The sequence below is a fragment of the Ascaphus truei genome, chromosome 2 (assembly GCF_040206685.1).
Source record: "Ascaphus truei isolate aAscTru1 chromosome 2, aAscTru1.hap1, whole genome shotgun sequence".
Taxonomy (NCBI): domain Eukaryota; kingdom Metazoa; phylum Chordata; class Amphibia; order Anura; family Ascaphidae; genus Ascaphus; species Ascaphus truei.
Window position 1 is genome coordinate 470,951,206 of NC_134484.1, and position 23,016 is coordinate 470,974,221.

The 23,016-nt window shown below is 42.7% G+C and overlaps 1 long non-coding RNA gene across 1 annotated transcript in view; it reads left to right on the top strand.

The window, feature by feature from the left end:
* Positions 1-1,552: 1,552 nt before the first annotated feature.
* The window catches only part of LOC142488382 (uncharacterized), a 41,960-nt gene continuing 20,496 nt past the window's right edge, over positions 1,553-23,016 (top strand). Inside the window, exon 1 of the long non-coding RNA XR_012799403.1 lies at positions 1,553-1,634. This is a non-coding gene — a long non-coding RNA (uncharacterized LOC142488382). The remainder of the gene's footprint in view (positions 1,635-23,016) is intronic.

Below are 23,016 nucleotides of genomic sequence, written 5' to 3' on the forward strand. Positions count from 1 at the left end.
CATATCGGCAGGCGTGTGCGCTGTTGACAGCCTCCTCGTCCAGCTTCACTGTGCAATGACAAGGCGACATCACAGCGTCGCATTGCCATGGAAACATGCCGTTGCGGCATCATTTGATACTGCGATGCTGTACAGTACAGCTTGCAAAAAGGTGAGTGCCTAAGGGCACACAATTTTTTAAACAGGCCCTGCAGATAACCACATAGTGAATAAAAGTAGTACTTATCCATGCCAAGATGAAGGTCATCATCATCATCATCATCCTCAGAGGCACCAACATCCAATAGAGAGCCGATGCCCAACCATTAAAATACCATCTACTGTCCAGTAACCTCTTAATTACCTTAGCGGGTAGTGTCTAATGTAATTAAGGGGTTAACCACTCCAGCTACTCCCCCGGCAGGCCTAACCACCCTCCCAAGGGAAACTACCCCTATCACCCACCGCGCCAAGATGTCTGTGAGAGAGAGAGCGCCAAGATGTCTGCGAAATCAAGAGAGCGCCATGGTGTCTGTGAGAGAGCGAAAATGCATCAGCGAGAGAGCACAAAAGCGTCTGCAAGAGAGAAAATGTGTCTTTGAGAGAGCGCGCCAAGTTGTCTGCGAGAGAGGGAGAACACCAAGGTGTGTGAGAGCACCAAGATGTTTGCGAAAGTGAGAGCGCGCCATGGTATCTGTGAGAGCGAAAATGCGCCTGCGAGAGAGCGCAAATGTATCTGCGGATGAGTGCAATTGCATCTGTGAAAGAGCACAAACGAGTCAGCAAGAGTGTTAATGCATCTAGTCTGGTGTATTGAAGTTGAAATGTGGCCCGGGGTATTCCACTTGCCTGCCACCCTACTCCAGCGGTGACATCACGTTGCCATAACGTGGCATCCTGACATACATGGCGGAGGCCAGGTCTGGAAAAAGTAAGTCTTATAAAGGCTCCTCGCTCTCCCCGAGCAATCACTTTCATTGTCGTGGCGAAGAGTGCAGGGCCTCTGAAACTGTGATTCATAGCACAGCACCGAACCACAGCGGGTGTTAGGGCATGTGGTGACACAATTGCAGCAATGTCCCCAGCACATAAACCAAGCGAAAATGGTGAAAAGCAAGGTGTCAGACCTGTCTGAGACATATGAATCTAATCACTTGTGATATAAAAGTGTATCGTTTAGTAATGCCAATAAAAATATCACTTGTGAGCAGATTCACATGTCTCAGACTGGCCTGACACCCTGCTTTTTACTATTTTTGCTTAGCATACTTGTACTCATTTGCATTTCACGACCCAGAATCCCTGGCTGGAGTGGAAGCATTGTATGCCAAGAGAAAATGGTGAAAAGTAGGCTTGCAGACCTGTCTAATTTAGATAAATGAATTAGGTGCAAACTTATAACGTGATACTGGTGAAAAGCAAACAAAAAACATGAGCTTGGACTTGCAGCTGAGCGGACGCGTGATGCATGAGCTCCGTCTACCAGCAAAAGACCTGACCTATCAGGATCCCCCCCCCAAAAAGCACCCAAATGCGAGCGCTCCCCCCACCCCCCATGACCAACTTTGAGAGCGCCTGGTTGAGGAGCGCGGAGGCAGTGCTTTTAGAAGCAATCGGGAGGCAGCCATCTTGGATCGGAGCGCGGCCGATGAGGGGTGAGTCTACCCCTACCCCCAAGCCATAGGAAAAGTCCTCTGTGAGGTTAGGAGGCGGAGCGGGATACCTCCCTGAGGGAGCGGGCAGCAGAGGATGAAAGCGAGGGCTGCGAGACCACCCAGCTCGTGCATCGTCCAGTCCCCTGCACCTCACCCATGTAATTTTAAAATGGCCACCGGGATCGCAAGGAGCACTTAGGAGAGCACAGGGAATAGAGAGGAGGAGAGAAGAGCTACACAGCTCCGATATTAGCCTGAACGTGGGCCGAAGCAGACAGGTGTAGACCCCAGAAAGAATAGGGGAAACCCCATCACTCAGCATAGGGAGTTGTGCCCAGGACTCTTCATTTGAGAAATAGGGAGTAACATCAGGGGAGCCCAGAGGAGCACCACAGCATAGCTATAATCCAGGTGGAGTGTGGGGGAGAGGTGAAGGGAGCAAATAAAACGTTTGCCACTGTGTAGGGGAGCCCCTAATTCCTGAAAACAGTCATTTAAAGACGCTGCCGGCCCCCACACAACCTACTACTACCCCTGATATATATATGCCTTCACCACCAGGCTACATACATATAACAAAAAAAAGAGAGATAACCTGGGGCGCTGCCTCCAAATACGACGATGCTACAATAATACAAAATAACGATGAACCATACTAACCCAAACAAGATGGTTTTGATTGCTGCTCAACCCCTGACCAAGGATCTTCCCGCGATCCTCGTGGTGTGAATATGTGGAAAAAAAGAGAGAATAGGGGGGCGCAATACTAGTTACAGGGAATCAGAAGATGTGCCTATCACACAATGAACAACACACAATAAGGGTAGTGGTAGAAGGATTAAATATATAATATATCACAGTGTACTCACATGGCCAAGTGTGGTACCGGACACAGGTAATGGTGTCTTTTCACGGCTGCCAGATGCCGTCCAAGATCCTACTGTTATGGAGCTCAGCAGTCTAATGGCAAACCCTCGTCTGTGTCCTATCACGAATCTTCCCCGGCGCACACAGTAGTTTATGTGTGTGTAAAGGTGACACCACACATATCGTTGTAAAAGGTGTAATTTATTAATAAAAAGTGAGCAACAGTACACTCACATGTGGGACCGCTCCGGTACACGCAGCAAGCTCCCGCGTCGCGCTGCAGTGTCTTCCGTTGCCCCGCGTCCGGTGCTCAGGACTCCAGCAGGGCGCTGAAGCTGCCTACGGTGGCCGATAGCGGTCAGATGATGCAGATGATGCAAACTTCCAGGGCCCTACATGAACTGCATGTTTCGCAACGTATTGCTTAGTCAGGTTCATGTGGTGGGCCTGGAGGACATGGTATATATAGGGTCTCATTCAAGTAATTGACATCAATTAACAGCCGCCTTTTAAAGGTCAATTAGTTCTCCATGTATTGATAGGCAAAATTTGGTGACATAATTTGTGAAGGGATCTGTTTATATTCTGCTTCACTCAAGCTCATGAATATTCATGCGCACTCCTGCACTGACATGCTAGAGGGAGGGCAGGGCTGACAAAGGTGTGTGCCAGGGCTTGTGACAGGACATGAAGGGGCAGTGCCTTAGCAAATGGCTGTTAAAATAGAATACAAGAAAATTGGTCTTTCAAAGTTGTTTTTTTTAAAACAGAAAATGCTAAAAGTATTTTTTCTTACTATAGAACTGATTTATTTAAAAAAACCACACATGCAGGATATTGACTGAACTGCAGCTTTAACAGCATCAAATCTTATCCATAATGTCTTCACTGACTAGAATAATCACATATACATATATACATGTGTTAATACAACAGCAAAAATAGAACAAAGCGGCGGTGCACTGCCACCGTCAGGTTATGGAAGATAGGAGATCCACACGCAGTAGAAATCAATAAAAGGTTGTAGTTTTATTCGTGCATATACACTGGAAAAAGATGCTACAGAGCGAACTCTGACGCGTTTCGTCCCTGCCTGGGACTTTGTCAAAGAGTATCCGGTACAGCACATGATGATGCATATATAGTGAGTCCAAGCAATCTATTGGTCAAACTTAATTAGTGAGCAAAACACACTCCAGGTGATTGCATACCCAATTAATTAATAGCCAGAGAACCCATGCCCCTTAATAGTTAATGGAGTTCACTTACAAAGCATCATCATGGACAGAAAGATATATTAACAAGATACTAAGAGACACAAATATATTTAAAAACAATACTTATCTAATAAAACAAACATGTGATATATAAAACAAGTACCAGTAACTGTGTAGCAAAGAAACAAGCAACATGTACATATATACAAAAAAACATTTAAAAACTCACTAAAAGATATTATTATAATAATAGAATACATGGTATACATTATCACATCTAAATCAATTATAACGATGTGAAATGATGAGAGGACATACTGTCAAATAGTGAATGGATTCATGTATGTATGTAATCACAAAACATTATATAATAGTAATACTAATAACTAAAGTCTTATTTTGGTGTGGGATGGGGATTTGGACTCACTGTGCACTTTTATTGATACACTTAACAGTAATGATTATAATTTACATTTTACATATACACAGAATATCCATCACATAGATTATCTTGACATGACACTTTCAATAGACATTGATAAAAAAATACAGACGAACATTTTCCGTAAACCCCATTCCAAAAATGCACTTTTATGTGCGACGAGTTGTCATCCACCAGCACTCATTAGGAGTATACCTAAGGCGCAGTTCATTCGATTAAAGAGGATATGTTCAACGAATTAGATATTTTTGAGCCGGTCACGTGAAATGGCAGATAATTTTACAGAAAGAGGCTATAAAGAGGAGGACATTATTAAAGCATTTGATTATGCAGATTCCCTGGACAGGGAAGAGATTATAAAATCCAATAGAGGGAATAAAAAGAAACGTAACACTTATGAGGACAATTCAATTTGTCCGTCCTTTATTTCGGTATACAATAAACAATCAAAAGCAATTAAAGAAATCTTTCAAAAACATTGGAAAGTACTTACCTTAGACCATGATATTGCTTCCCTTGTACAGGGAGGACCAAGATTCATATATAAAAAAACTAAAACTCTAGGTAATTATTTGTCTCCTAGTCTATTCAATGCACAGTCTAATAGACAACCACTAGGTAATATTCCAAAAGGTTTTTTCCCCTGCGGGCGGTGTTCAACCTGTAAATATGCCAGATCTATAAAAGACATCATTACGTGTGAGGGCAAACATCGTATTAATAGCTTTATGAATTGCCATACAAGTCATGTGATTTACCACTTACAGTGTGGTTGTAAGATGTCTTACATTGGACGAACGATAAGACCTGTAAGAATAAGGATACAAGAACACATTAGACATATTCTGAAAAAAGATATGCTACACCCCGTGTCAAGGCATTTTTCAATGTGCAGTCTTGGCGATATCTCCAACTTCTCTTTTTCTGCCTTAGAACATGTTAAAACCCACCCTAGAGGTGGAGATAGATTGAATAAGCTCAACACGAGGGAAATGTATTGGATTCATGTTATGAACACATTACATCCCACTGGGATCAATATTGAGTGGGATCTCAAGCATTTTTTAGTTTGATTCTGATCAAATTATTAATTATTATGGGATTTAGGATGGTTATATTTACATTCATATTTAATTATATTATATTTATATATTACTTAATCACGTTTGGTAATTTATTTATGTAGAATAGGTTAATAATTAATTTTATATATACATATTATTATTAACTACTTTAGTTATTAGTATTACTATTATATAATGTTTTGTGATTACATACATACATGAATCCATTCACTATTTGACAGTATGTCCTCTCATCATTTCACATCGTTATAATTGATTTAGATGTGATAATGTATACCATGTATTCTATTATTATAATAATATATTTTAGTCAGTTTTTAAATGTTTTTTTGAATATATGTACATGTTGCTTGTTTCTTTGCTACACAGTTACTGGTACTTGTTTTATATATCACATGTTTGTTTTATTAGATAAGTATTGTTTTTAAATATATTTGTGTCTCTTAGTATCTTGTTAATATATCTTTCTGTCCATGATGATGCTTTGTAAGTGAACTCCATTAACTATTAAGGGGCATGGGTTCTCTGGCTATTAATTAATTGGGTATGCAATCACCTGGAGTGTGTTTTGCTCACTAATTAAGTTTGACCAATAGATTGCTTGGGCTCACTATATATGCATCATCATGTGCTGTACCGGATACTCTTTGACAAAGTCCCAGGCAGGGACGAAACGCGTCAGAGTTCGCTCTGTAGCATCTTTTTCCAGTGTATATGCATGAATAAAACTACAACCTTTTATTGATTTCTACTGTGTGTGGATCTCCTATCTTCCATAACCTGACGGTGGCAGTGCACCGCCGCTTTGTTCTATTTTTGCTTTACCTCCCTGGGCTGGAGCACGCCACTCTTTACTTCCGGTTCAGAGGTACCTGACGTCATCGCTGGATGTTGAACGCCGACCGCTGAGCGTGGATCAGAGACCCGTCGTGTCAAGAATGTGAGTGTTTGCGCTCCTTATTCTATCCCCCCTGTGCACCTCCGCTGTGAGGTTACCTTGACTCTGTGTGGCACCGGGTGTATGAGGGCAGTGGCGGAGGGGGGCAACATATTCAGCTGTACATGGTACTTTCTCAGGGGACACGGCTGTGTTGTTGCTCCACATCCTCCTTACCATATCTCAGCCCCTACCCGTGTGACGCTACGATACATGGTTCAAGTGGGGTAATTATATTTATGCAACATTTATCTTTCAATGGGACTCTGAACGGAAATTTGTTTTATTATCTATGATGCAATATATTTTTGCTGAAGGCCAGGGTGTGCAGCGCACAGCAAGGATGATAAGAGCAGGTCTTGCAATAAAAATCCTTTATTTGTAAATCATCTGGATGTGGGACAGCAGCAAACTTCAACGCGTTTCGTTCAGAAGGAACTTTTTCAAGAAGTGCTGTATACTTTAAAATCATCAGTTTAAATGCAGCTGCCCGCCGGGTTTTCGCGCCAATAGTGACGTCATTGCGTGTCATCAGACCAATGGCAATCGTGCATGCCGCGCATGCGCCGCGCGCCAGAGCATTCTGGGAGCCCCCACAAGCCCCAGCCGCGCTCATCACGATCGGCACGCCTCTCAGGACGGCCTCCACACTGAGAGCACGCCTCCGAGAGCCGCGTAGGCTCCCTTCCTACTCCCCGCATCGGCGCATGCGCAGATGCTACCTCCAACTCCCCCATTGATAAAAAACCTGACATGCGATCCACTACTAACTAGGAAGCATGTATAAACATTAAATTGTATGGGAACATTTACAGGCTGCTGAAAATCACCAGGCAGGCAACTACAGATATGACATATACAAAAAATGAATGAATATATAGCTATTATATGAATACAAAATTAGTCACAAAAGAAATAATTATATACATTTAGATAAATCTTTGACAAACGAATGTATAATGAAATATTAACAAAAAATATTGAGAAAAGGATATATGAAAAAAAGTATAAAGAAAAACATGAATGTATAAGAAGAATACATAATCCAACACTATTATGTGTTGGAACAAAAAATTATTGTATTAAAATTAAATTTATTACTTAAAAGAATTCTAAAAGAATAATGTTAAAACAAATTAAAAAGGTGTAAATGAATCTTATACCTATATCTAAAGAACAGCAAATTGCTTGCTCATATTAATGAGATGGAATTTACATAATGTTAATCAATAAATGCAATTGTACATTTATATGGTGTGGAGTACTATATATTAGGTATATGGATTTATGTATAAAGAAATTTCTTAAACAATCTTGCTATACTGTGGTTAAGTAATTAATAGCATAGAGAAATACATGACTTATTATAAATTAATTGGTGTAATATGCATTTTTCAGAAAAAAACAGAATACATTGATTACACAAATGACAAAAGGTATATATTAAGGTAAACAGAGAGATGACATATGCATGTTTTTTTGTATTATTGAGTATAAACCCTTTAGCAAAGGTAGACTAATGGGTTCCTAGAATAGAATTGGATAATTTTGGTGTACATCGGGGGATAATTGGGCAAAAAACAGTGGACGGTGAGTGTTTATGTTTATATATTATGTCTAATATTTTTTGTTATAATAACGTTAATATATATGCTGAATGGTCTTATTTCAGGAAGTGATTGATATTCCATTCAACATTCATCCCATCTGGGTACCTTGTTTTTAAAGTGAATATCCAGTAGGATTCTCTACAGTCTAATGTTTTTACAATATTTCCCCCTCTTTCTTTATTCATTATCTTCTCAATACCCATGAATGAGAAGCTGTTTATGCCTCCCTGTCTGCATTCCGTAAAATGCTTAGACACAGGGTGATCAGTGTCTTGTTTACGAATCAGTCTGCAATGTTCCTGCATCCTCGTCTTTAAAGCTCTTGTAGTCCTTCCGACATATCTCTTCCCACAGCCGCAGGTAATAAGATACACCACAAATGTGGTATTACAATTGATAAAGCTATATATGGTGTGGCGTTTATGTGGGCTGTGGGAAAAGACATGTCGAGCAGGCTTCATGAAACTGCACATGCTACAATGATTGCATCTAAAGGATCCTTTAGTGGAGTAACGTTCTGGATCTTTCACCGGCATGGATATCACGCTTGGTGATAGAAATGTGGCCAATGTCTTGGCTCTTCTGTATACGAATTTTGGGCCTTCCTCTGTGTATTCACGAAGTATGGGATCCATTTTTAGTAATTCCCAATGCTTATTAACAATTTTATTTACTTGATGACTTGATCTATTAAATTGGGAGATAAATAAAGGACAAATCCCATCTTCCTTAGTCTCTCTTTTTTTACTACTAATAGCAAGAGAGCCATCCCTCATTCTGGATCCAGACGGCAATACAGTTTCACGCTCAATTTCCGTGACTTCCTGTAATGTAGTTTGGAGGGTCTCCCGATCATATCCCCTCTCAATGAACTTTTTTGTCAGTTCCCCAGACTGAGTGATGAAATCGCTGTGGGTTGAGCAGTTTCTCCTCAGCCTGAGGTACTGACCCTTGGGTATTCCCTTAATCACAGATCTGGGGTGACAGCTGTCCGCTCTAAGAAATGAATTCCTTGAATTAGGTTTCTTATAAACATCTGATTGTATTTTTTGAATAATGTCTATATAAAAGAGAATGTCCAGGTAGCTTATGTGATGTGAATGATAATTAACAGTGAGGTGAATGTCTAGACTGTTATCATTTAAATAATTAATAAATTCTAATAAAGTGTCAGTGTTCCCGTGCCAAATAAAAATAAGGTCATCAATAAAACGTTTATAGAAAATAATATTGTGCCTGTACGTGTTGGTGCTACTATAAATAAAGTTGTTCTCCCACCACCCCATAAAAAGGTTGGCATAGGAGGGGGCAAAACTTGTCCCCATTGCCGTGCCCCGAAGTTGCAAATAAAATTCGTGCTCAAAAAGAAAATAATTGTGAGTGAGTAAAAAAAGTATTGATTCCATAATAAATGTGGTTGTGAGTATAGAACTACCTGGGCATTCTATAAAGTGGCGGACAGCCGTCATGCCCAGATCGTGTTGTATAATTGAGTATAGGGAGACCACATCCATGGAAACCCACAAATAATCCTGATCCCATGTGACTTTTTGCAATTTAGTGAGTAGGTCCCCTGAATCCAAAATGAAGGAGGGCAATGCCCGTACAAAAGGCTGCAGATATTCATTGACATATTGAGACAAACCATCTCCCAAAGATCCAATACTAGAGACTATCGGCCGACCAGGAGAGTCGACCAAAGTCTTATGGATCTTTGGGAGATGGTGATATATGGGAATGACAGGATGGAGATTGATAATGAAATCTGTTTCAGATTTTGTCAATACATGTGTGGCCGTCCCCAGATCTATTAACTCAAGGAGTTCCTTCAAAAAACAGTTCGTGGGGTCCCGGGGCAGTACAGAGTAGGAGGACACATCTCCAAGTTGGCGAAATGCTTCCCTGAAGTAATCAGCCCTACTCTGCACTACCACCGCCCCCCCTTTTTTAGTACTCCACACCATATAAATGTACAATTGCATTTATTGATTAACATTATGTAAATTCCATCTCATTAATATGAGCAAGCAATTTGCTGTTCTTTAGATATAGGTATAAGATTCATTTACACCTTTTTAATTTGTTTTAACATTATTCTTTTAGAATTCTTTTAAGTAATAAATTTAATTTTAATACAATAATTTTTTGTTCCAACACATAATAGTGTTGGATTATGTATTCTTCTTATACATTCATGTTTTTCTTTATACTTTTTTTCATATATCCTTTTCTCAATATTTTTTGTTAATATTTCATTATACATTCGTTTGTCAAAGATTTATCTAAATGTATATAATTATTTCTTTTGTGACTAATTTTGTATTCATATAATAGCTATATATTCATTCATTTTTTGTATATGTCATATCTGTAGTTGCCTGCCTGGTGATTTTCAGCAGCCTGTAAATGTTCCCATACAATTTAATGTTTATACATGCTTCCTAGTTAGTAGTGGATCGCATGTCAGGTTTTTTATCACTGGGGGAGTTGGAGGTAGCATCTGCGCATGCGCCGATGCGGGGAGTAGGAAGGGAGCCTACGCGGCTCTCGGAGGCGTGCTCTCAGTGTGGAGGCCGTCCTGAGAGGCGTGCCGATCGTGATGAGCGCGGCTGGGGCTTGTGGGGGCTCCCAGAATGCTCTGGCGCGCGGCGCATGCGCGGCATGCACGATTGCCATTGGTCTGATGACACGCAATGACGTCACTATTGGCGCGAAAACCCGGCGGGCAGCTGCATTTAAACTGAGGATTTTAAAGTATACAGCACTTCTTGAAAAAGTTCCTTCTGAACGAAACGCGTTGAAGTTTGCTGCTGTCCCACATCCAGATGATTTACAAATAAAGGATTTTTATTGCAAGACCTGCTCTTATCATCCTTGCTGTGCGCTGCACACCCTGGCCTTTGGAACTCTCACACGAACAGCTGCACGCTTTGGAAGGGAGATTCTGGGAAGAAACATTACGTGAGTACAATACCTGGGGCTAACCCAATGAGGAAGGGGGGGGGGTGTCTTTGGACAACCCACCCCAACCTTCAGGGTATCCTATGCCCACTTAAAGGTTCAGTACTATTATTCTATTTATATACCCAGCTTATACTCCCTTCCATTATATATGGTCCCAGCACTTTCAGAGCACCATCACACATACAAACTACGTTTATTTCATTATGGTAGCTCGTGCCTAATGGACTGGCATTAAATTAAAAGAATTGTTTATTTGAAGGATACAATTATATACCTCAAACAAGAGCAGGTCTGTGCATTGTTTATCTATTTTATGGACATATATCACAATCTGGCTGTGAGAAACCATTATGGATGAGATGGAGGATGTGCAGGAGGTTAACTTACCTACAGCTTACACTTTTAATTGTGGAGATGACTCATGTAGAAGGAAGAAAGCCCTTCGTGTCTTTGATAACGTGGTGGAAACAGACACTAATGATATTTGTGATTTGAAAATTTACTTTCAAAGACTAGAAAGACTTTTGATATATAAAACCCGAATCTGGTGGGATATTGTTGCCACAGAAAATTATTTGAAAACTAAGAGAATTCCTAGAGGCCTGAGAATGAAGAAAGCACCAACTTTTGGCTTCCCAGATAAAACATTTGAGGAACAGTGGATAACCATACTAAATACCTGTTCCTTTGGCCTAATGGAATTAATATTGCAACACAAGATCAAAGAAAAAACAACACTAGACACACAGATTAAAGAACTACAGGACAAACTGCGGAAATTTAAGGACATTGAGGGCTTTTCTAAGTATGACCAGATACTGGCTAAAACTGTGGAGGATGCAGAGAGAGAAATAATGATACGCAAACAAAGTAAATATGATCGTGATAGAATAGATTACGAGAAAAACCAGATATACAATTGGCAGAGAACAGGTCCTGTTTTTGACCGCTCTATGCGGGATTCATCTAATAACCAGCCACGCAGATCAACACCCAGTAAATCCATTTTGAAGACAAGTAATTTTGACTACCAAAGTGCTGATTCTGAACTATCTGATGTAGAAACTGCTTCACACTCTGTTTCATTTTTGGACATGGAGAACAGATCAAATAATACACAACGAGGGAATATTGTTCAAACCAGAGAGGAGAGACGTCCATCAGATGGTGCCACTACTCGGGGGGAGTCAACATCTGCTAAACAGAATGACACTTACCAAACTGACCAACAGTCAAAAAACTACCAAATGTTCAGGAGAGACGAAAGAGGACAAGGAGGGGGGGAAAGAAAAGACATGGGAGGAAAAAGAGCAAACAAGAGGAAAAAGAATTATTAGTTGATACTAACAATGTTATTAACATCTCAGGCATGGAGTTGTCACATGCTGAGATTTCACTACTTAGTAAAGGATTAAAGTATGCCCCTACTATGGAGATTGATCTCTTTGGCGTAGTGATTGATGTCCATAAGTTTGTGCGCAAGCTTACTTTAAAAAAATTCTTTCATAAACCCAATATGGGAGGTGAATCTCATAGTGTGACAACTCCAGATGAAGAACATGATATCTCCAGCTGTAATGTACCTAACCCTCTTTCTTCTCCCCCTATAGGAATCCTTGACTCCTTTAGAGACGAATGTACACTTAGAGATATGGAAGATCTTTTCATCCAGGGTAATACATTAGACGACACACAAACACATATATTAGGAGACTGGGGGTCCAAACTTAAGGATAAATCTGTGTTTTACCCCACCTTTGCTAAAGGCCCATATCTCAGCATGTTTGAGAACCTGGTGGTTCGTGATCTCAGACTATTGGCTCAGGGGTTTTCCTTCGCCCATCCAGGGTATGATAATTTAAGCAAGGAAGAAAGAATTGCCATTAAGACTTTGCAGGATAATCCTATGTTAGTCATTAAGAATGCAGACAAAGGGGGGGCGGTGGTAGTGCAGAGTAGGGCTGATTACTTCAGGGAAGCATTTCGCCAACTTGGAGATGTGTCCTCCTACTCTGTACTGCCCCGGGACCCCACGAACTGTTTTTTGAAGGAACTCCTTGAGTTAATAGATCTGGGGACGGCCACACATGTATTGACAAAATCTGAAACAGATTTCATTATCAATCTCCATCCTGTCATTCCCATATATCACCATCTCCCAAAGATCCATAAGACTTTGGTCGACCCTCCTGGTCGGCCGATAGTCTCTAGTATTGGATCTTTGGGAGATGGTTTGTCTCAATATGTCAATGAATATCTGCAGCCTTTTGTACGGGCATTGCCCTCCTTCATTTTGGATTCAGGGGACCTACTCACTAAATTGCAAAAAGTCACATGGGATCAGGATTATTTGTGGGTTTCCATGGATGTGGTCTCCCTATACTCAATTATACAACACGATCTGGGCATGACGGCTGTCCGCCACTTTATAGAATGCCCAGGTAGTTCTATACTCACAACCACATTTATTATGGAATCAATACTTTTTTTACTCACTCACAATTATTTTCTTTTTGAGCACGAATTTTATTTGCAACTTCGGGGCACGGCAATGGGGACAAGTTTTGCCCCCTCCTATGCCAACCTTTTTATGGGGTGGTGGGAGAACAACTTTATTTATAGTAGCACCAACACGTACAGGCACAATATTATTTTCTATAAACGTTTTATTGATGACCTTATTTTTATTTGGCACGGGAACACTGACACTTTATTAGAATTTATTAATTATTTAAATGATAACAGTCTAGACATTCACCTCACTGTTAATTATCATTCACATCACATAAGCTACCTGGACATTCTCTTTTATATAGACATTAATCAAAAAATACAATCAGATGTTTATAAGAAACCTAATTCAAGGAATTCATTTCTTAGAGCGGACAGCTGTCACCCCAGATCTGTGATTAAGGGAATACCCAAGGGTCAGTACCTCAGGCTGAGGAGAAACTGCTCAACCCACAGCGATTTCATCACTCAGTCTGGGGAACTGACAAAAAAGTTCATTGAGAGGGGATATGATCGGGAGACCCTCCAAACTACATTACAGGAAGTCACGGAAATTGAGCGTGAAACTGTATTGCCGTCTGGATCCAGAATGAGGGATGGCTCTCTTGCTATTAGTAGTAAAAAAAGAGAGACTAAGGAAGATGGGATTTGTCCTTTATTTATCTCCCAATTTAATAGATCAAGTCATCAAGTAAATAAAATTGTTAATAAGCATTGGGAATTACTAAAAATGGATCCCATACTTCGTGAATACACAGAGGAAGGCCCAAAATTCGTATACAGAAGAGCCAAGACATTGGCCACATTTCTATCACCAAGCGTGATATCCATGCCGGTGAAAGATCCAGAACGTTACTCCACTAAAGGATCCTTTAGATGCAATCATTGTAGCATGTGCAGTTTCATGAAGCCTGCTCGACATGTCTTTTCCCACAGCCCACATAAACGCCACACCATATATAGCTTTATCAATTGTAATACCACATTTGTGGTGTATCTTATTACCTGCGGCTGTGGGAAGAGATATGTCGGAAGGACTACAAGAGCTTTAAAGACGAGGATGCAGGAACATTGCAGACTGATTCGTAAACAAGACACTGATCACCCTGTGTCTAAGCATTTTACGGAATGCAGACAGGGAGGCATAAACAGCTTCTCATTCATGGGTATTGAGAAGATAATGAATAAAGAAAGAGGGGGAAATATTGTAAAAACATTAGACTGTAGAGAATCCTACTGGATATTCACTTTAAAAACAAGGTACCCAGATGGGATGAATGTTGAATGGAATATCAATCACTTCCTGAAATAAGACCATTCAGCATATATATTAACGTTATTATAACAAAAAATATTAGACATAATATATAAACATAAACACTCACCGTCTACTGTTTTTTGCCCAATTATCCCCCGATGTACACCAAAATTATCCAATTCTATTCTAGGAACCCATTAGTCTGTCTACCTTTGCTAAAGGGTTTATACTCAATAATACAAAAAAACATGCATATGTCATCTCTCTGTTTACCTTAATATATACCTTTTGTCATTTGTGTAATCAATGTATTCTGTTTTTTTCTGAAAAATGCATATTACACCAATTAATTTATAATAAGTCATGTATTTCTCTATGCTATTAATTACTTAACCACAGTATAGCAAGATTGTTTAAGAAATTTCTTTATACATAAATCCATATACCTAATATATAGTACTCCACACCATATAAATGTACAATTGCATTTATTGATTAACATTATGTAAATTCCATCTCATTAATATGAGCAAGCAATTTGCTGTTCTTTAGATATAGGTATAAGATTCATTTACACCTTTTTAATTTGTTTTAACATTATTCTTTTAGAATTCTTTTAAGTAATAAATTTAATTTTAATACAATAATTTTTTGTTCCAACACATAATAGTGTTGGATTATGTATTCTTCTTATACATTCATGTTTTTCTTTATACTTTTTTTCATATATCCTTTTCTCAATATTTTTTGTTAATATTTCATTATACATTCGTTTGTCAAAGATTTATCTAAATGTATATAATTATTTCTTTTGTGACTAATTTTGTATTCATATAATAGCTATATATTCATTCATTTTTTGTATATGTCATATCTGTAGTTGCCTGCCTGGTGATTTTCAGCAGCCTGTAAATGTTCCCATACAATTTAATGTTTATACATGCTTCCTAGTTAGTAGTGGATCGCATGTCAGGTTTTTTATCACTGGGGGAGTTGGAGGTAGCATCTGCGCATGCGCCGATGCGGGGAGTAGGAAGGGAGCCTACGCGGCTCTCGGAGGCGTGCTCTCAGTGTGGAGGCCGTCCTGAGAGGCGTGCCGATCGTGATGAGCGCGGCTGGGGCTTGTGGGGGCTCCCAGAATGCTCTGGCGCGCGGCGCATGCGCGGCATGCACGATTGCCATTGGTCTGATGACACGCAATGACGTCACTATTGGCGCGAAAACCCGGCGGGCAGCTGCATTTAAACTGATGATTTTAAAGTATACAGCACTTCTTGAAAAAGTTCCTTCTGAACGAAACGCGTTGAAGTTTGCTGCTGTCCCACATCCAGATGATTTACAAATAAAGGATTTTTATTGCAAGACCTGCTCTTATCATCCTTGCTGTGCGCTGCACACCCTGGCCTTTGGAACTCTCACACGAACAGCTGCACGCTTTGGAAGGGAGATTCTGGGAAGAAACATTACGTGAGTACAATACCTGGGGCTAACCCAATGAGGAAGGGGGGGGTGTCTTTGGACAACCCACCCCAACCTTCAGGGTATCCTATGCCCACTTAAAGGTTCAGTACTATTATTCTATTTATATACCCAGCTTATACTCCCTTCCATTATATATGGTCCCAGCACTTTCAGAGCACCATCACACATACAAACTATAAATATATTTTTTCTGGACTTTTGATAGTATTATCTGCAAACGATTTGTAGCACCAGTATTACCTTGGAGCAATTCTAGGATTTTCATTATCTTAATACAACAGCGCCCTCTTGTGTCCTATTGAAATTATTTATTTATAAAATATTTTACCAGGAAGTAATACATTGAGAGTTACCTCTCGTTTTCAAGTATGTCCTGGGCACAGAGTAAGACAAATAATACATGGTTACAAATACAGTTACATAAATGAACAGGGTATACATTATATACAAGAGATTGCATGCACAGTTAAAGAAAATATATATTATGGGCGTATGAAACAGTTACAGACCAGATTAAAATGTGAGACAGCCTTAGATTTGAAAGAACTTAAACTGGTGGTGGATGTGAGAGTCTCTGGTAGGTTGTTCCAGTTTTGGGGTGCAGGGTAGGAGAAGGAGGAACGGCCGGATACTTTGTTGAGCCTTGGGACCATGAACAGTCTTTTGGAATCCGATCTCAGGTGATAAGTGCTGCAAGTGGTAGGGGTGAGGAGCTTGTTCAGATAGCTGGGTAGCTTGCCCATGAAGAATTTAAAGGCAAGACAGGAAAGGTGAACTTTGCGCCTAGACTCTAGTGATGACCAATCTAGTTCTTTGAGCATTTCGCAGTGATGTGTGTTGTAGTTGCATTGGAGAACAAAACGACAAATTGAATTGTAGAGGGTGTCAAGTTTGCTAAGGTGGGTTTGAGGTGCCGAGCCATATACTATGTCTCCATAGTCAATAATTGACATTAGCATCTGCTGTGCGATACGCTTTCTGACCAGGAGACTTAGGGAGGATTTGTTCCTGTAAAGTACCCCTAGTTTGGCATACGTCTTGGTTGTCAGGGTATCAATGTGCAATGTTAAGTGGGAGTCAAACCATAAGCCCAGGTATTTAAAACTAGTGACAGGTGTTAGGGTGGTGTTAGCATTGGTTCTAAATAATTAAATATAGTTAAAAACTGGATTTACATCCAAGTGTCTCAATACAGTGACTACTTTTTCATTATTTGGACATTCAACAATACATGTCCACATAGATAAACTCTAACCCATTCTCAAACATTTAAAAATATTTAAAAAATACAGTACACAATCCTATGGTATTGACATCTAATAATATTTTTTTATTTAAACCAAATGTTAAAATCCATATTTCTAAACATTACTCATACAGAATCCATATAGAATTATTGTTTAAAACTGACATCAGAAAACACATTCGCGATTGGTGACGGAACAGTCCTATAAGAAAAAACAAGGGAATAATCACACATCTGGAATGCTTAAACATGTGCGATAGGCCAGAGACAGAGAGGGCTTTAGACAAAGGCCCCAATGTCAATGTCCACATTGAGCCCGGATGGCATCAAGGTTTTTAATTTGTAAATCCAGTACGGGCAAGTGCTTTGAGCCTATCACCCCCCGTCAGTTATTGGGCACAGACTCTATGCCTCTATATAGCAGACCCACAGGGTCTCCCCCATGCTTGAGTGAGAAATGCTTGGACACACTATGTGTCATAAGCTGCCTACGAATGTTGCCCATGTGCTCCAGTATGCGGACCCTCAGGGGTCTACTGGTACGTCCCACATACTGGAGTCCACATGGGCATTGCAGCATATACACAACGAAAGAGGTACGGCAGATTATAAATTGCTGCATAGTGAATAATTCTCCAGTCACCCCTGAACTGAAATTAAGTTTATCGCTAAAACCTTGGAACTCCAGTATGTGGGACGTAACAGTATACCACTTAGGGTCCGCATACTGAAGCATATGGGCAACATTCGTAGGCAGCTTATGACACATAGTGTGTACAAGCATTTCTCCCTCAAGCAAATTCGATAGGGACCACTTAGATTATGAGAGGAGACAAATATATTTTTGGCAGAAACCATCTTGCCCTAATAATAGAAATATTGGGGGACCCAAAAAGAAATGAAAAAAAAAAAATCAAGAACGTAATCATTCGGGACCAAATAACAAATCTGCTTCACGACCATCAATACTTAAAAAGAAGCAAGGCGAACAATCAAGTTTTTCAGACGCCTCTGATAGTGACTATCGTTCACATGGAGTTTCTTTTTCAGCTAACCCAACATCTAGTCAGCATGATCTTTCAAGTGATCAGGACACAGAATATGGACAAGGGGTACAGAAAGAAAGGACTTATGCACCTTCTCTGTTTAGAAGCTCAAGTACAAAAAACGATCAAGGACTAGACGCTCCAAGGGACGGGGGCGCAGTTCCCAAAAGGAAAAAATATGCCTAGAACAACCTAACAATGTCATTAACATTTCAGGAACCGTTCTTTCAGATAAGGAATTATCATTACTTAATAAAGGTCTAAATGTTGCCCCCTATGAAAATTTTAGGTTGTTTGATACCATCATCGATTTACAACGGTTTATAAGACAATTGGTTTTAAAAAAATTCTTTACTAAGAATGATGAATTTGATAATACTGATCTCTTGGGAACTTAATTTGAGGTTGAAGATAGAGCTGATCAGGGTTCCCTTGATCAGCCTTCTTCTGCTCCAGTGAATTCCCCAATTGCATGTGAACTGACTACCTTCCGTGATTTATGTACCCTACAAGATATGAATAGTCTCTTAGAAGAACATAGTCCCGAAGAGAGTGATGATTACATATCTTCTTTCTTAGTAGGTTCTAGGGAATCAGGATTGAAGAGTAAATCAATTTTTTACCCCTCTTACACAAAGGGTCCACACATATATCCACATTTGAAAAACTCGTTGAACGGGATTTGCACTCGTTAGCTCAGGGTTACAGTTTCTCACCCAACAGCGGCATGAATTTGACTAAAGAGGAGCGAACAAGATTTCATAGTCTAATCTTATACTATATTAGTGAAAGCACTGTATGTTTGCCTGCCTGCCTGGATGTCCGGTGTCCCTAGCGGCAATGTCATTGGTCCCTTGGGCCGCCCGCCCCCGCACACCTCTCATTGGGCTCACACACTCACACCACCCCCTTGGCCCGCCCCCCACACCTCTCATTGGCCTGAGGCGGAGTGACGGGCCAAAGGTCCAAAAAAATTTAAAAAAAATAAATAAACACACACACACACACACACACACACTGTTACATACATTAGCGGGCTCACAGTGTTAGCAGCACATCTCCCGCTCTCTTCCCCACCGGTCCCGGAGGCTCCGCCTCTTCCTCCGTCTCTCCCTGTTTCCCGCGCTTTCACCCCCCCCCCTCCACGTGGGAGCTGCCGGACGGGTGAGTGAGCGGCCGGACGGGTAACTGAGCGGTCTTCACGTCCCCTCACCCCCCTTCACCTCCCCCCACTCACTTCCCCTCCACCCCCCCCGGCGCCGCTACAGTCAGCGGGGGAGCGGAGTGATCACCTCCCCTCACTCACTTCCCCTCCACCCCCCCCCCCCCGGCGCCGCTACAGTCAGCGGGGGAGCGGAGTGATCACCTCCCCTCACTCACTTCCCCTCCACCCCCCCCCGGCGCCGCTACAGTCAGCGGGGGAGCGGAGTGATCACCTCCCCTCACTCACTTCCCCTCCACCCCCCCGGCGCCGCTACACTCAGCGGGGGAGCGGAGTGATCACCTCCCCTCACTCACTTCCCCTCACTCACTTCCCCTCCACCCCCCCCCCCCCCGGCGCCGCTACACTCAGCGGGGGAGCGGAGTGATCACCTCCCCTCACTCACTTCCCCTCCACCCCCCCCCCCAGCGGGGGAGCGGCCACAACACGCTGCCTCCCGCCTCAGATCCACGTGGGAGCTGCCGGACGGGTGAGTGAGCGGCCTTCCCCTCCCCTCACCCACCCCTCACTACACTTCCCCTCCCTTCCACATCCCCTCCACCTCCCCTCACCCACCCCTCACTACACTTCCCCTCCCTTCCACATCCCCTCCCTCCACCCCCCCTTCACCTCCCCTCCACCCCCCCTCCACCCCCCCTTCACCTCCCCTCCACCCCCCCTTCTTCACCTCCCCTCCACACCCCCCTTAACCTCCCCTCCACCCCCCCCTTCACCTCCCCTCCACCCCCCCCCCTTCACCTCCCCTCCACCCACCTCCTTCACCTCCCTCCACCCCCCCCCTTCACCTTCCCTTCACTCCCCCTTACAACCTCCCACCACCTTCCCACCACCTCCCCCCCTTCCCACCACCTCCCCCCTCTTCCCACCACCTACCCCCCCCCCCTTTCCACCACCTCCCCCCCTTCCCACCACCTCCCCCCCCTTCCCACCACCTCCCCCCCCCTTCTCACCTCCCCCCCTTCCCACCACCCCCCTCCTCCCCCCTTCCCACCACCTCCCCCCTTCCCACCACCTCCCCCCTCCTTCCCACCACCTCCCCCCTCTTCCCCCCTTCCCACCACCTCCCCCATTCCCCTCCTCCATCTCCCCCTTCCCCTCCTCCATCTCCCCCCTTCCCCTCCTCCATCTCCCCCTTCCCCTCCTCCACCTTCCCCTCCTCCACCTCCCCCCTTCCCCTCCTCACCTCCCCCTTACCCTCCTCACCTCCCCCTTACCCTCCTCCACCTCCCCCTTTCCCCATCCCCCTCTCCCCCTCTTTCCCCCCCTCCACCCCCCTCTTTCCCCCCTTTCCCTCCTCCCCCACCTTTCCCCCCTTTTCCCCTCCTCCACCTTTACCCCCTTTCCCCTTCACCCTCCCCCCTTCACCCTTACCTCCCCCCCTTCACCCTTTCCCCCACCTCCCCCCTCCCCCCTTCTCCTCCCTCTTCCCCCTTCCTCTCCTCCACCTCCCCTTCCCTTCCTCCCTTCACCTCCTGTCACCCCCCCCCCCTTCGCCTCCTGTCACCCCCCCCCTCCCTTCACCTCCTGTCACCCCCCCCCTCCCTTCACCTCCCGGCAACCCCCTCCACCTCCCGTCACCCCCCCTTCACCTCCCCTCCGCCCCCCCTTCACCTCCCCTCACCACCCATCCTCACCTCCCCTCCGACCTCCCCTCCGCCCCCCTTCACTACCCCCCACCACCCCTCCGACCTCACCTCCCCTCCTTCAACGCCTTTCGTCCGCCCTCCCCGCCTCTGCCTTTCGCCCACCCGCACTTCTGCCTTTCACCCGCCCACCGCTCACATCCCCGCGCCACACAGCCGCCGCACGCACTAAACAGACCTGCCACACTCGACACACACCCGCCGCCTCTCACCCACCCCACACACTCGACACACACCCGCCGCCTCTCACCCACCCCACACACTCGACACACACCTGGCGCATCCTGCCCCTACGCAACAATATCACTGACCAGCTGTCACCCGCACTCGCCACACACCCGCCGCCTCACACCCTAGCAGGACACACGCCTCACATTTTTACATCACTTATGTCACCAAAATATACATTGTACTGTGGTGTGTTTACAATAAACCATTTTTATACAACATCGTATTACATTTTCTTCCATCTTTCTTTTCAACATTATTATCCAACCTTTACAACAAATAGTCACCTATTGTTCCACGATTTATAAATAATACGACCTATTACGCATTTACATCCCGGGCAACGCCGGGTCTCTCAGCTAGTGAGTAATAAAAATCTGATCATAAAGAATGCCGATAAGGGTGGAGCAATTGTGATCCAGAGCAGCATTAATTACAAGAATGAAGCCCTTAGTCAACTACAGGATAAACATTCATATCACTAAAAACAGATCCCACAGACACTTTCTTGGCACAAATGAAAAACATCCTAGACTTCGGTGTGGTTTTGAAGGTACTTAACGAGAGAGAAATAAGTTTTCTGTATGTTCCCAATCCTGTTATCCCCATTTCCCACCATCTCCCAAAGATCCATAAATCTCTGATCGGCCCTCCTTGCCGACCTATAATATCAAGTATTGGATCTTTAGGAGATGACTTATCAAGGTATGTTGATATTTTTTTGCAGCCGTTGGTCCACAAGCTCCCATCATACCTCAGGGACTCCACTGACTTATTAAATGCACTTTCCCACATCATTTGGTCCCCCAATTACTTGTGGGTTACCTTAGACGTCACCTCCTTATATACAATTATTGATCACACACAAGGAATCACAGCTGTTCAATATTTTCTTAATGAGTCACAATTTTACTCCACCTGGCTTCCTGGCTGTGCGCCATTTGTTTTTTCTTCGAGTCACAATTATCACCTGCACAATCCACGTTTATTATAGAATCTATTTTATTTTTATTAACTCACAATTATTTTTTATTTGTTTCACATTATTATTTACAGACACGTGGTACTGCAATGGGCACGTCATTTGCACCATCGTACGCCAATTTATTTATGGGTGAATGGGAATTTAATCACATTTTTAGTCACACCAATTCCTATCTTCATAATATTATTTTTTATCGTAGATTCATAGATGACCTGATTTTGATTTGGGATGGTTGCACGGGGTCACTGAGGGAGTTTGTGGACCATTTGAACAATTATCCATTTAATCTACATTTTACTTTTTCATATCATACTCAAAGAATTGACTATCTTGATTTACAACTATATGTCGACTTGGATCATCAGATTCAGTCAGACATATTTAGAAAAACTAATTCCAGGAATGCCTTTTTGAAAGCAGATAGTGGACATCCCAAGTCCCTTCTCACAGGCATTCCTAAAGGACAATTTCTATATGAACCTCCCGGTGAAGAGAGAGAATCAGCGGGCACTGCTGGGCAAAAATGCAAGGCTGGACTGTGCTGTTGTAGTCAAAATGTATTTATTAAATCATGCACAAAAGGGAGAATAAAAAGGGATGACCCCCAGTAGAACTCTAACGCGTTTCAACCCCTGTGGG